The sequence below is a fragment of the Aquarana catesbeiana genome, linkage group LG04, assembly GCF_042186555.1.
Source record: "Aquarana catesbeiana isolate 2022-GZ linkage group LG04, ASM4218655v1, whole genome shotgun sequence".
Taxonomy (NCBI): domain Eukaryota; kingdom Metazoa; phylum Chordata; class Amphibia; order Anura; family Ranidae; genus Aquarana; species Aquarana catesbeiana.
This window is the reverse complement of record NC_133327.1, coordinates 610,825,227-610,839,794: the sequence shown is the minus strand read 5'-3', so window position 1 is coordinate 610,839,794 and position 14,568 is coordinate 610,825,227. Positions and strand designations below refer to the sequence as shown.

The 14,568-nt window shown below is 44.0% G+C and overlaps 1 protein-coding gene across 3 annotated transcripts in view; it reads right to left on the bottom strand.

Annotated features, from left to right (window-relative positions):
* TASP1 (taspase 1) overlaps nt 1-14,568 on the bottom strand; it is a 354,361-nt gene that overhangs the window by 249,338 nt on the left and 90,455 nt on the right. The window lies entirely within an intron of this gene.

Sequence of the window (14,568 nt, the reverse complement as noted above, 5' to 3'; positions counted from 1 at the left end):
TCCCTCCCTCCAAAGTCTCTGATAAAGGGCCTTGATCCTCCACCATTTTGACCACCTGGAGGGGAGGGAGAACGCCCGGAGAGAGAGAGGGAGAGAGAGAGGGGGGGTGAGAGAGGGAAAAAGACAGAAAGAGAGAGAGAGAGGAGAGGGGAGGGGGAGAGAGAGAGAGAGAGAGAGAGAGAGAGAGAGAGAGAGAGAGAGAGAGAGAGAGAGAGAGAGAGAGAGAGGGGGGGAGGGAGAGGGGGAGAGGGAGAGAGAGAGAGAGAGAGAGAGAGAAAAAGCGCACCCGGGGGTTTGCTGCTGCTGCCCCTGGGGGCCTCCCCCTCCTGCCGCCCCTAGGGATAGTCCACCTGACCCTCCCCTCTGTGAAACCATGCTCAGGGGTAACTACCCTGACTGGGAAGTACCCCTGGATCCTCCCCTTCGTCTGACCGGGTGAGAGCTAGGGCCTTCCCTCCAAAGTCTATGGTAAAGGGCCTTGATCCTCCTCCATTTTGACCACCTGGAGGGAGCACGCCCAGTGTACTCCCGCTGCTGCCGCCGCCATTATTCAGAAAGGATGCATATAAGATGCCGCCAGGGGGTCCAGGCCGACTTCTGGCACACCCCCTGGCCTGCTGTCCAGAGCCGGCATGGCCCCCGCTACTCACAACCCTAGTATCTGCCTTGTAGCCTTTTTCCAAAATGGCCACCTTGCCATTTCCTGCGGCGGCGCCATCTTGCTGATGTCACTTCCACCCATGATGGCCGAATGAAAACGCTTGAAAACGGGCCTGCGGTGTGTTAGTGTGCTGTGGGGGGAGAACAGACATCCTGATGCCCCCGTACGAGCCCGCCTAATGGCAAGGGGAATTCAGCGGATAGTGCAGCCTGACTCAGGATCTCCAGGTCTCCGCAAATGTTGGTGTCCCCATGGGCTCTTCCCCTATCCTCAGCTTAACCTAAAGTAAGGGTAGGGGGGAGGGAAACAAAACCCCCCACTGTCTCCTTATCCTCTGGTGCAGGGGTGTCCAGGAGGGTTCTGGCTGGGTCGGAGGTTTGTAGGTGAATCCTTCCTCCTCGAGTACTCCTTCCCTCCCAAGTTGTACCTGTGACTAACTGCCTCGTCAGCTGCGCACAGGGGGAGCAAAGAAGGTGTCCAGGGATGCCTGCTCCGAACAAAAGCGGTCTAAAAGAAAAACAAACTGGGAAAGTGTATGTCCCCCTCCAGTGCCGATGTTTGCAGGATGCAGGAAACACAAGAGGGGGCAGCCGGGGGGGGGGGGCTTTTTAAACTTGTATGTCCTTGTGTTTCCTGCAGGAGGTGGAGCCTATCTCTCATGTGACCGTCCTGGAGGATGACTTGGGGAAAAGGGTTTACTTCCACTTTAATAGGCATGAGACTGATTTACTTTGGAATGGCAACGATAGGGTAAATCACCTGCCCGCTTTTGATACTTGTACTAGGTTAGAATGACAATATGTCCCCATAATTGCTTGGGTCTTTACCCTTTCATTGTCATTTGCTTATAGCTAGATTCTTTAAATCAAACCTGTCCTTTTGTCCAGGAAGGGCAAAGCAATGAATGCCCTTTCCCCCAGCAACATATACTCACCCTTCCTTCGCTATGTGTGTAAAGGTTCTTATTTATCTAGGAGATGGCATAGCTAGTAGTAGCTGATCTTTGTAATGTTTAATCCAACAGCGATTGGCTTAAGCTGAACAAGTAACCCGTGTGGCTGTAAATACTGGACTATGTTTCTGAAACTCATTAGAATCAAATAAGCTGCTTGGATATGCTGCAAAACATCTTCAAACTTACAAAACAAGTCCAACTGAATGTGACCAACCACAACTAGTTAACACACGGGGTTTCTGAGATGAAACAAAATCCATGTTTTTTTTCTGACGGATGTTGGCTCAAACTTGTCTTGCATACACACGGTCACACAAAGTTGGTTGAAAATTCTGAACGTCAAGAACGCGGTGACGTACAACAGGTACGACGAGCCGAGAAAAATGAAGTTCAATAGCCAGTGTTGCTCTTCTGCTTGATTCCGAGCATGCGTGGCACTTTGTGCGTCGGAATTGTGTACACACGATCGTAATTTCCGACAACGGATTTTGCTGTCAGAAAATTTGAGAACCAGATCTCAAATTTTGTGCGACAGAAATTCTGATGGAAAATGTCCAATGGAACCTGCACACGGTCGGAATTTCCAACAAAAGGCTCCCATCGAACATTTTCCATCGGGAAAATCCAACCGTGTCTACGCGGCATTAGAGTTCTTATTCAATTCCCAAGCTATATGCTATTTCTTTCAAGCCGCAATATACCCATCTGATCTTACCCAGTTCTAAATTGCATCAGTGCACTAAAATAGTTCATTTATCACTGTCTAGGTGATTGTTGACTATAAAACTTTTTTAATGTATTAGTCCATTTATTGATTCCTTTGTAAGGTTGGCTATGTTTGAGTAGTGTGGGCAGTGTGTGTGCATCAGCGCTCCCTGGATGCAGATTCTGTATTATATTTTTGTCTTCTCCATTTTGAAGGAGCGTCACCAATAGCAGCCTTTCTATTCACATAAAAGCAAGCAAGAAGTGACGTGACATCACTTCCTAAGAGCCATTCACGGCGAAACATATGTTGGAGAGGAGGATCTGTCATTTCCGGGTCCATATTCGATACCCCACATCAGGCTTTGCACCTTCGTAGAGAGATGTGGAACCAACGTTACCCCCAGGGATCAGCTGACTCACACACGCCATTTACACCTAGTGCCAGGCCAGGCACTATCACATGTGAGTGTAACTGCTATCATTGCTACTGTTTTTACTACACTATGAGACTTTCATCCGTGTCTCCTGTGGACTCATGTTTTACATTCTAGCTCCTTCCTAGTGGCCATTGGAGTGGATTTATGCCATTAGTGGAACCAATCTGGTGTTCCCAAAGTGTTTTTTGACCATCCTGTAAAAAGGGGTCAAACAGCTTTGGTGAGTGGTCATCTTCATACTGAGCACTCGTGGTGGAAGAACTAGAAGTTTCATCTCAGAATATTCAATTTTGGTGTTGGGATTTATTCACTTATGGACTTTAAGCTTGCTTATTTTTTCATCAATGTGCACATTTATGTTTGATGCAGTGTTTTCTTTATGCCAGTTTGTTTATGAACATGTATAGCGCCTCATTCTTTATTTTATAATTTCATATAAAGATAAAACTTACAAACCTAGTTTTAGATTGAACATGAAAAAACACAACTGAGAAATGAAAGCAAATGAAAGAAAAACAAACTACACTGTAAAGAAAACCTCATGCTCTGGCACATACCAAGTTCCTAGTTTAAATTTTAGCACAGCCCATAGAGCTTCAGCATTCCAGAATATCTGACATGCAAGGGAAGAGTCTTTTGTGTACATGTGCTGTGCATTTCTCTCTAATGAGTTAGTATGGCATCCCAAGCAGCTAAACATACTTGTCATGCCTAGGCTCTGAAAGAAGCCAGACAGTGGGAGATATACATGGACTTGATCTGCTTTCACTCAATCTCTAGTTCTCTTTGCTTTCACATCATGATTAATGCAGGCCATATACAGCCCAATGTTTGCTATGATATCACCACAAAAGACATCCCTAGCGATAACGGGATAGTACAGGGATTCAAACAAACCTGTGCTGTAGTTTAAAGTAAAGTAAGACTCTTAAAAGCCAGCAAGCATAAGTGGATCATTCTTTTAAAGTGCATCTAAACCAAAATATTTTTTTTTTTTTACATGTTACACCCTAAAATGGGTGTACCATGGTGGCATGCAAACAGTTTCCTTCCTTCCAGGAGTCATGCAACTTCCTTCAAGAATGCATGACTCCTGGTACCCCCCCTGTGACTGATGTAGGCCACAGCTGTGTTGTTGTCCATTTGGTCCTGGACTGGGTGCCCTTCCAGAAGGGGGGTCCAGTGGCTCAGAGGCATCCTTATCGCTCTGAGCTCAAGGATGTTGATGGGGAGCTTGTTTTCTGCTGGTGACCATATTCCCTGAACTATGAGAAAGTGGAACACTCCTCCCTAGCCTGAAAAACAGGCATCTGTCATTATCGCCTTCCAGTGAACTTGCAGAAATGACTTCCCTATTGGGAAATCCACCAAGCTAGAAAATTCATTGCTTGGCTGGATAGGAGCATGGGTAGCTCGAGAGAAGGAGCATGCTTGTACCATGCCAACAAGATGTTGGAGAGGTCTCAAATGAAATTGGGCAAATGGGCTAGCCCTAAAAGGAGACCACCAAGACTCTTTTGGAGAATCTCACAGAAAAACATCTCTGACCCCAAGTCCAGAGTGTGAGTTCTGCATGAGAGCAGTTTTTCTTCGGAATAAAGAGCTTTGCTTGGGCCGTCTCTAGAATTAGGCCCAAGTATTCCAGGTGAAGGTTGGAGTGTAGATTTTTGGAAGTTGATTGCCCAACCAATAACTTGAAGCCTCTGAATAGTCCTGTGGAAGTTTTCAGATATCTGAAAGGGAGAGGAGTCCTTCAGAAGAAGGTTGTTTAGATAACCTTTGACTTAGATACCCTGAATTCTCAGACATGAAAGAAGATGTGCAAGGACTTTTGTGAATACTCTGGCAAGATATGACAAATGGCAGTGTGGCAAACTGGGAGTGATTGCCTCCTACTAAAAAGTGTAGAAAGCGCTGCTGAGGCGGATAAATGGGCATATGCAAATAGGCATCCTGGGTGTCTACGACTGTCCTCGTCTCAGAGAGCCAATAACTGACCTTGAGGATTCCATTTGAGATTTTGGGATTTGAAGGAATTTGTTGAAGTATTTATGATCCAAGATAGGGTGGATTTAGAACTGTGAACAGGTTTGAATAGAAACGTTTTAACATGACCTTTATAGGTACTAGAACAACCTCTCCCTGGAACAAGAATTGTTTCCGGTTGTTCTAAAAATAAGACTGTTTTTCGGGCAGATTATGGTTGATCTTAATCAGGAAAAGGGGGTAGAGTTTTTAACCCTATTTTGTACTCCCTTGAAACCCACAGGTCTGGGATATCTTTAATCCAGCATAGTTGTTAGGAGGGGAAAGGAAATATTTGTAAAACCATTTAGATTTATCCTGAAATTCTACCTTAAGTCCAACAATATGCATGCCACCTTGTAGCCTTCTCTTTCATTTACAGTTAACTTTTTAATGAATGTGGGAGCATAGTTATCACTATACTTATGGTGCTTGGACATTGGCCTTTCTGTTCTCAGCTTCTGTAGCTGCAGTGTCACATGCAACTGCTGTGCTCGCCCCTCCTGTCCAATCACTTTGTCTTATGTGAATCCATTTGTGAATGAACAGCCAGGGTAAGGGGCAGGCAGAACCGCTGTGTGTGAGAAGACAGCGTATCTGCTGTCAGAGCGCCAGAATTATAGTGATGGCCGTACTCCCAGCATTAAGTAAAACGGTCAGTTATAAATAAAAGACATAAGTCCACAAAGTGGATCAGGATTTTAGGGCAAATATTCTATCAGATAACAAAGAGAGGGGAGAGAACCTACCAAGAAGGTCACATAAGTGGAACACAGCGGTTGAATATTAAACAGCTTTATTGTATTGTAATTAAAAGACAACGTTGTCTGTGAGCGGGACTCGCAGCTGCGCATAAACCCATACACATGGTCTAGCACACTTTAATTTGAATTATCAATTGCCATGGATTCTTGTTGTAGCAAATAAGGCTTGATTGGCAAGCTTCAAGAATAGTCACCCTGGTTAAAATGAGTAAGGTGTGTAATAAGGGAAGGTGTCTGGTGCAGGCTAGCAGATTAAATAAAGCTCACTGAGCAGCCCTGTGGTTAATTAACCAATTATTTGGCAGTCCATCCTAAATGGTTGCCTATAGCTGACCAGATTGGCCTCAAATGCCAAGCAGGGGGTAGTTCACCAATGCAAGGCTGGGATGCTGATGTTTGTTCACGAGGTGAGCAAAGGGGGGAATTTCACCACTTGAGTAGTGTTGCCAGCACCAGCTGGGAATCTAATAAGTGTTGGTCAGAGTGCTGGGGGGGGGTCTCCATTTTCCACTTCCGTTGTTTTGTCAACTCCTACTCCGCTCTGTATAGTAAGACACTCCAATCCCCTCGCATCACCGCGCCATCAGCGTGAGTATCGCCGTTTCAGGTTACAGTCAGCAGTCATCTCGCCATCTGTTATTGCCCGTTAGCAGCGGTCCGGAGACACGTCACGTGTGCAACGTCACACTGACACATTTCATTAGCCGATCACCGCTAACTTCTTTAGAGCTTTTTCTACATAAAAGCTGTTTTATATTCAACCACTGTGTTCCTGTTCCACTTCTTGGTAGGTTCTCTCCCCTCCCTTTGTTATATGCTTGCAAACAGGTAATTTTTATGATGGGCACTAATAAGCTGCACTGAGGTAGCACTGATAGGTGTCACTGATGGGTATCAGATGGCACTGATGGGCACTAATAGTAAGCACAGAGAGGTGGCACTGATAGGCGGTATTGATAGATGGCAATGATTAGCAGCACTGATTAGCGGCACTGGAGGGCAATGAATCGCAGCACTGATCTGCACTTTTTGGGACCGATATCCCTCTAACAGAAGCCAGTTAACCGCTTCAGCCCCAGAAGATTTTACCCCCTTCCTGACCAAAGCACTTTTTGCGATTCGGCACTGCGTCGCTTTAGCTGACAATTGCGCAGTCGTGCGATGTTGTACCCAAACAAAATTGACGTCCTTTTTTTCCCACAAATAGAGCTTTCTTTTGGTGGTATTTGATCACCTCTGCGGTTTGTATTCTATGCGCTATAAACAAAAAAAGCTATAATAAAATATCACCCAAAAATATAAAGAAAAAAAAATTTTTTGCCTCAGTTTAGACCGATATGTATTCTTATACATATTTTTGGTTAAAAAAAAAAAAAAAAAAAAAAAAAAAATCGCAATAAGCGTATATTGATTGGTTTGCGCAAAAGTTATAGCGTCTACAAAATAGAGGATAGTTTTATGGCATTTTTATTTTTTTTTATTTTTTTTACTAGTAATGGCGGCGATCTGCGATTTTTATCGGGACTGCGACATTATGGCGGACACATCGGACGCTTTTGACACATTTTTGGGTCCATTGGCACTTATACAGCGATCAGTGCTATAAAAATGCACCGATTACTGTAAAAATGTCACTGACAGGGAAGGGATTAACACTAGGGGGCCATCAAGGGATTGTGTTCCCTAGTGTGTGTTCTAACTGAAGGGGGGAGAGGACTGTATAGGGGAGATGACAGATCGCTGTTCATACTCTATATAAACAGACGATTTGTCTTTTCTCCCCTCAGAGAAACGGAAACTGTGTGTTGTACACACACAGATCCCGGTTCTTGGTGTGTCAGCAGGGATCGCCATAGCCCGGCGGTGATCGTGACCGCCAGGCACTCACATCGGCTTCGGGGGAAAGCAGCGGGAGCGCGCGCCCCTAGTGGCCACAGGGTGAAGCGACGTAACATAACGTTGTTTCGCCCAGCTGTGCCATTCTGCCGCAGTGAAACTGCAGCGGCTGGTCGGCAATGGTTAAAGGCTTTCTTCACTCCGACAGTGTGAGGGGAAAAAAAAAAAAACAAAAAAAGAAAAACAAGTGGCTTCTGTTTACTTCCGTGACCAGCTGTCATTGGCTGACAGCTGATCACGTTGTAAAGGGCCTACTGTGATTGTCCCTTTACCCGATCTGTGATCAGCCGAGTCCCAAGAATTTTGTGATCAGAGGGCGCGCGGGCATCACGAGAACAGGAGGACATCAATTTACGCCCTCCCGGCATTTCAAGCCCAAGCTGTAGCGGTCTTTCGGTATAGCACGGGCCCAATGTTTTTAAGGTGAGTCAATCCAGACTGAATGGGGTACATTCATGTTCAGCTATCCTCGCAAAGCCTATCTGGTAGGGGGAGTGAATGCTGCAGGTCATGTGAAATGGACCCCAGTGTACCTTCCTTCATCAGAGATACCAGTCTGACTCAAGCAGTACAGACTACCAGGAGGCCACAAAGAAATCCCTGCTGAGAATAGGGATCCTTGGACTTTCCTGGGAATGATAAGGAGTGGGCCACAGAGAATATTTCCTGAGACAGTTGTGCAAACTATCAAGGGACTGTAGCCCCCTACGAACAAAAATAGGACTAGGACTAGCCATCCTACTTCTTAGACCGACCCTGAGGATCATATACGATGAAACCAGAAAAAGACTAGCACTCATGGGGTTTAGAACAGAAAACTGCATTCACGACTGCTAAAGAAGCCATTGTGCAGCACCAAGGACTGAGATCCATGAGATTCTACGATAGTACAACAACACTACAAGACAGAGACTGCCAAGACCAACTGTGATCAGTTGATGTCCAGAGTACTGTATGCTAAGGGCATCATGGACAAGCTATGCTAAGTGACTTTAGTGTATCTCTATTGCATACAGACTATTGCTAATGTTCACCTTCTGGGAAAGAATAGACAGTGTGTGCATGTATGTTTGCAGCAATCTGTATGGCTTGTATTATTTTCTTGAAACAAATTTGTTTGTTTTTTTTAACACTCTTGTTTAGAAAAAGTTAATTTTTTTCTACCAGGTTAGTTTCCTTCGGTTTACCGTAAGATTTAGAAAGTATTTTCAAAATTCTTCAATGAGGTGGCTGCATTCATTTTCATTTTTTTACTTTATTAACATTCAGCTGTTTATCCGGTCATGAAGTCTTATTTTTCAACTTCATTTACCAGACCAAGCTATTAGCATTTAGAAGGTTGACAAACCATTTAACACAGATGGTTGCTTACAGAGTCCACTTTTTTTAATCATAAACATTTTATCAAAGTTTAGAGCCGATATAGCAAACAATCACCAAATACATGATATCATCATGTAAATGGAAGATGACAAACCATAATGTACATCAGCAAATGAGAGAGCCTACCATAAGGCAGAAAATGCATACAACACATGTGGCAATGGGACCCTGTGCTACCTGGAAGATTGCTGGTTTACGCCAGATTTTGGAGAGAAAGGCACGCTGATTGCACAGCTGTGTTCTGGGCTATTTAGTTGTGACCTGACTATGGCTCAGGGCCCTACCCAACAGACAGGAAGTCTGTGCATGGGAGTCAGGTGGACTCCCAATCCTCTGCAGGAGTCAGAGGTTACATGGGTGCAGCCAGAGCATGCATGTTTGCAGGAGGCAGATGTACTTTGTGACAGAGCAGCAAGGTGCTGATCAGGAGTAAGCTAGGAGAGAGCTTAATTCTAGGAAACTTTTGTTCTAAGGAGCAGACCTAAGGCCTAGGCTAAAGGCCTGAAGCAGCCGTGTGGCAAGAATGTAAGCCAGGAGGCTAAAGTATTGAGTGTGCAAGAGACAGTAATGGTGGAACCCCCCTGCGTGGACTACTGATGTCTTTGTGAACTTTTCCATGCTTTTAAATAAAAGTGGGCAACCAGGCCCTTAAAAATACAGTTTTGGACTGCTGTACTCATTGAAAAACGCACCTATCGATTGAGTCTGATCACCCCAATCTTACACACATTATACAATTGGTACTATTCTTGACCCATAACTCAGGGTAGGCCAGAGTCAGAAATCAAAGATTCCAAGCTTACCCATCCTTTACAGCAGGCATGGACTTTCCAGTCATTTAACTGAGCTAGATGAACTGCCCAGTAGTGGCATTGCATGTCTGGAAGACCAATCCCGCCTCTCGACTTAGGTATCACGAGTTTCGACCAACTTATCTGCGCAGATTCGTTACCCCATAGAAAAGCTCTATACATGGATTTATAAGACGCAAAAAAAAACAGACGGCTTCGAAAAGGTATGGTCTGAAGCTTATAAAGAACCCGGGAGGATCGTCATCTTTAAGATGGCTGCTCGCCCAAACCAGGAAATAGTGGGTACATCCCACTTTTGAAGTTGTCTGTGTATGCATTGCAATTCTGTTGAAAAATTCCTACTGTAAAGATCTGATAAATCCGCAGGGAGTTGCATTTCCAGGTAGGTAATAGCATCAGTTTTTCATTGGAAGGAGAAATTATCCTGGCATTGCTTGGTTAGCTCTCTTGGAAGCAAAACATTCAATGCAAAAGACTTTGAATATTTAATTAGCAAATTTGAAAGCAATTTAAAGTGATCATGAACCTTCAAAAGATTAGGTAAAAACGTCAATGGGGATGAAAGAAAAAGCAGGACATCATCCGCAAATGCAGCGATCTTGTAAACCTGGTTGTGTACCTCAATGCCTTTAACATCAGGATGGGCCCGAATGCACCAAAGGAGGGGTTCCGGTGTAAGAATATATAGCAAGGGGGATAAAGGGCATCCTTGTCTGGTCCTGTTATGTATAGAGAAGGCGCTCGACAGGTGGCCGTTGACTTTAACCCTGGCTCTGGGGTTGGCATATAAGGATAACACAGGAGCTCTCATACATGTCCCAACGCTCCTTATACAGCTTCCATATAGTCCCAGGCCACTCTGTCAAATGCCTTCTCTGGATCCATGGAAAGAAAGAAATCCTTCTGTTCATTAGAGGTAAGCCAGTGAAGCAAATTCAAAGCTTTAATAGTGTTATCCCTGGCCTCTATGCCAGGGACGAAGCCCACATGATCCAAACCCACCTAGGTCGGCACATGATAGGACAATCGGGTTGCCAAGATCTTTGAAAACAACTTGACGCCCACATTAGGGAGAGAAATTAGGTGATAATTAGCTACATTGGTGGGTTCCTTACCTTCTTTTAAAAAAAAGTGTGGTGTACAATTTAACTAATGTGTAAAGAAAAAAAAAAAGACAATTTATTCTTAAATGTCTATATGCAGTGGTAAATATAAAAATATATACACAAGAATGCAATAAGGGAAAGAGCCTGCTGTAGAGTGTGTGGATGATATAGGAACTATAGGGGATAGACAAATCCCAGGGAGAAAGGCCAAGTAATTAGTGACCAATGTATTAAGTACCGGAGGTGGCTATAGACCTGCTAGTTCACCTAATAGGGGGGAGTATAGGGATGGAAGGGAAAAGGAAGCCGGTAAGATTCAGAGGGGATCCTGCATCTCCAAGGTGGGAGACGGGTCAAACACAGGAAATGTCAAACAATATCGACAACCCAGGGCTTCCCTGGATCAAAAGAGATTGTATAAGGGAGAGATCCTACTTCCTAGGGCGAGGCGGGAGGAGGGAAGATGCAATCCAGCCACCCACCCCCCCCCCCCCCCCGGAACTAGGTGAGATGACAGACCGACCCTCCCCCTCCCAAGGACCGCAAGTTAAATGAGCCATCCTCAACACAAGTAGTATACATAACAAAATTTTCACCAGTGCTAAACCGCAGATCGTTCGAAGCTGTAGAAGGAAAAAAATAGTATAGTATCCATTAAACCAGTGCCTCCCTGTTCCTCTGCAGAACGAGGACTCCCGGCCCCATGGCATGCATCCATGTGTACACATGCATAGGGTAGAAGCTCCCCCCCCACAGCTGAAGGACAGATCCATCTTGCCAAACCTATATAGCGCAATAACTGAGCTCCTGAGTGAAACATATAGAACATATACAGCATATATAGCAGCATCCATACTTAGAAGTCTAGTTTAGCCAGAGCTTGAACTCCATGTGCCTGTATTGATTGCTCTAAGTGGGACATGGCAAGCAAGAGACAAAAGCCATAGTCACAGTCAGGTAAACAACCTATAGGCCCCGGAGGAGTAACCGTCCTGGCTAATACTAGGGCAATAATAAAAAAACTTTAAAAAAATGAATGGTAGAGTACCCCGCTAGAGATCTTGATACCCAAATAACTTCATTCGGGACCCTGATCTCCAGTATGGTAATCAGATGAAAATTAGCAGCTATGCATATATATCCCAGGCTTTAATAAAAATGCTGCCTCCAGACATGCCAGGCACTACAAATGCACTGCAGTGTATGCAGGGTAGGAGAGCCAATTATCATAAATCTCTCATAAACCGCAGATGTCTGTCAAGGTAGTCCATATGAGAGATGCAGTAATCCGAGGCCCCCAGTATCTAGCAAATGAATCGGAGTACAGGACGCCCAGTCAAATAGCCTAGAGAGAGTAAGAAGATATACAAGTCAGCTAGATGTATGTACAGTATATGCTATCTGCATAACCCCCTCAGTTCATACAATCCGAAGAACCTGTATGGGCAACCTGCCTTAAATGGCCTGGGGATTCGTTTATTTGGGATCCGGGTAAAGGGCAAGTGCATGTGAAAAAAGGGAGGGTGTACCCGTTAGTTAGGACTATGTTAATCAGGACCACAAAAACAGGTACATGCTTACCAGTGAATTTTCGGTTGGGTCTCCTTGTGCAAAACTTCAGGAGCAAGAAAGTAGCCTCGAATACCATCCCATGGCGTAAGCACTTCCATGTCAATGCTAATCAAAATCTAATCAGCATGTTTTACTGGGGTTAGAACCCACAAATGAAGGAAGAAACTCAGAAAAAAGGAGAAAAAACTCACAGATCCAATAGGACCCAGTTCAACGATCCATCTTGCGTCTGTCAGAGGATGGCGAGGCTCGTGAGCTGCGTTCTGTATCCATGTCGCCTTGGCCTCTCAGAGAGGAGTCAGAAGAAGATTTGCGGCGTCTCTGACTGTTGCGATGGGAGCGTGGAGTAGCCTCTGAGCAAGTGGAAATCCAGGGTTCTGGTTGCAGAAAGGATCCATACCAGTCTGGAACAGCTACCAACGGGACGCCAAGGGTGTCACAGAAAGGTTGCCAGTCCGCAGGTGTTCGCTAAAGTGCTGAGCGGTTCCCCAGTGTGGCTTGCAAACAAAAAGGGAACTTCCAACGGTACACAATGTGCCTATCACATAGAGCGTTGAGAAGAGGGCGTAGATCTATATAATGTTAGTCAACACTATCCCCTCCACTGGTTGATAAAACTGCTTTGCAAGTGTGGCTATGGTGCTCCCCAAACAGAGTGGACAACCTTAAGACAGGAAATGTGTTACTGGCTGCATCATAAGGTGAAAATATAAAGGGAAAAAAAAACTAAAAAAGGGCAAACGAATGCAGCCACCACATCTAAGTAACTTTTTTTTTTTTTTGCTTTTGGGTTTAGATACACTTTATGTCAGACTCCCAGTAATTTAACATTACTAAAAGTACACTACACTTTGCTTTTTAAAAGTGGAACTCCAACAATAAAATATTCTTTGTTCAATGTAGATGAATCATCAGGTTTTCATTCATCCATCAGGATTTTATTATTTTCTTCTACAGACAGACTGACAACAATGAAAACACTGGGAAAGACTTAAAACCTGTTTGTTTTTTACTGCTGTCTCCTAAAACCTGACAGCTGTTATAACCCTCCCTCACTCTTTTAACCACTTAAGGACCGAGTCTCTTTCTGAGATTTGGTGTTTAAGTTAAAAACAGTTTTTTGACCAAACATTATATTTTTTTTTTCTAATACCATAGAGAATAAAATGGTCGTTTTAATACTTTGTCACACCGTATTTGTGCAGCGGTCTTACAAGCGCACTTTTTTTGGGAAAAAATACACTTTTTGAATTAAAAAATAAGACAACAGAAAAGTTAGCCCAATTTTTTTTTTCTATATTGTGAAAGAAAATGTTACGCCGAGTAAATTGATACCCAACATGTCACGCTTTAAAATTGCGCCTGCTCATGGAATGGCGACAAACTTTTACCCTTAAAAATCTCCATAGGCGACGTTTAAAAAATTCTGCAGGTTGCACATTTTGAGTTACAGAGGAGATCTAGGGCTACAATTATTGCTCTAGCTCTAACGATTGCGGCGATATCTCACATGTGTGGTTTAAACACAGTTTTAATATGCGGGCGCTGCTCACGTATGCTTCTGCACGCTAACTCGGCGTGACAGAGTATGTTTAAAAAAAAGTTTTTAATCTTATTTATTTATTTTTATTTTTTAAGAACAGTGTAAAAATAAAAAGTAAGTGTCACTTTTATTCCTATTACAAGGAATGTAAACATCCCTTGTTACAGAAAAAAAAAATCATGACAGGACCTCTTAAATATGAGATCTGGGGTCAAAAAGACCTCATATTTACACTATAATGCAATAAAAAATAAAATAAAAATGTAGTTTTGAAAAAAAAATAAATAAAAATGTCTCTTTAAGAGCTATGGGCGGAAGTGATGTTTTGACGTCGCTTCCGCCCTGCAATGGTATGGAGACGGGTGGGGGGCATCTTCCCCTCACTCGTCTCCATACCTGACAGGACACAGGACCTGATCGCCTCCGGCGCTGACGATGGCTTTGGTATGCAGCAGGGGGCCCCTCTCCCACCGCCGATAAAAGTGATCTCGCGGCGAATCCACCGCAAAGACCACTTTTATCGGAAAGCGGACCGCCCGCTGAAGAAGAGGATTTAGCCCCTCAGGACATCACTATTCAGACACAAGGCTAACCTTCACATGATTGCTATAACAGCATACCTTTACAAAATACATTAATAATAAACGAAACCCTTAAAAAATTAGAACAAGGACAGCGCCTACCTTTGCTACAATTCATGCAATAC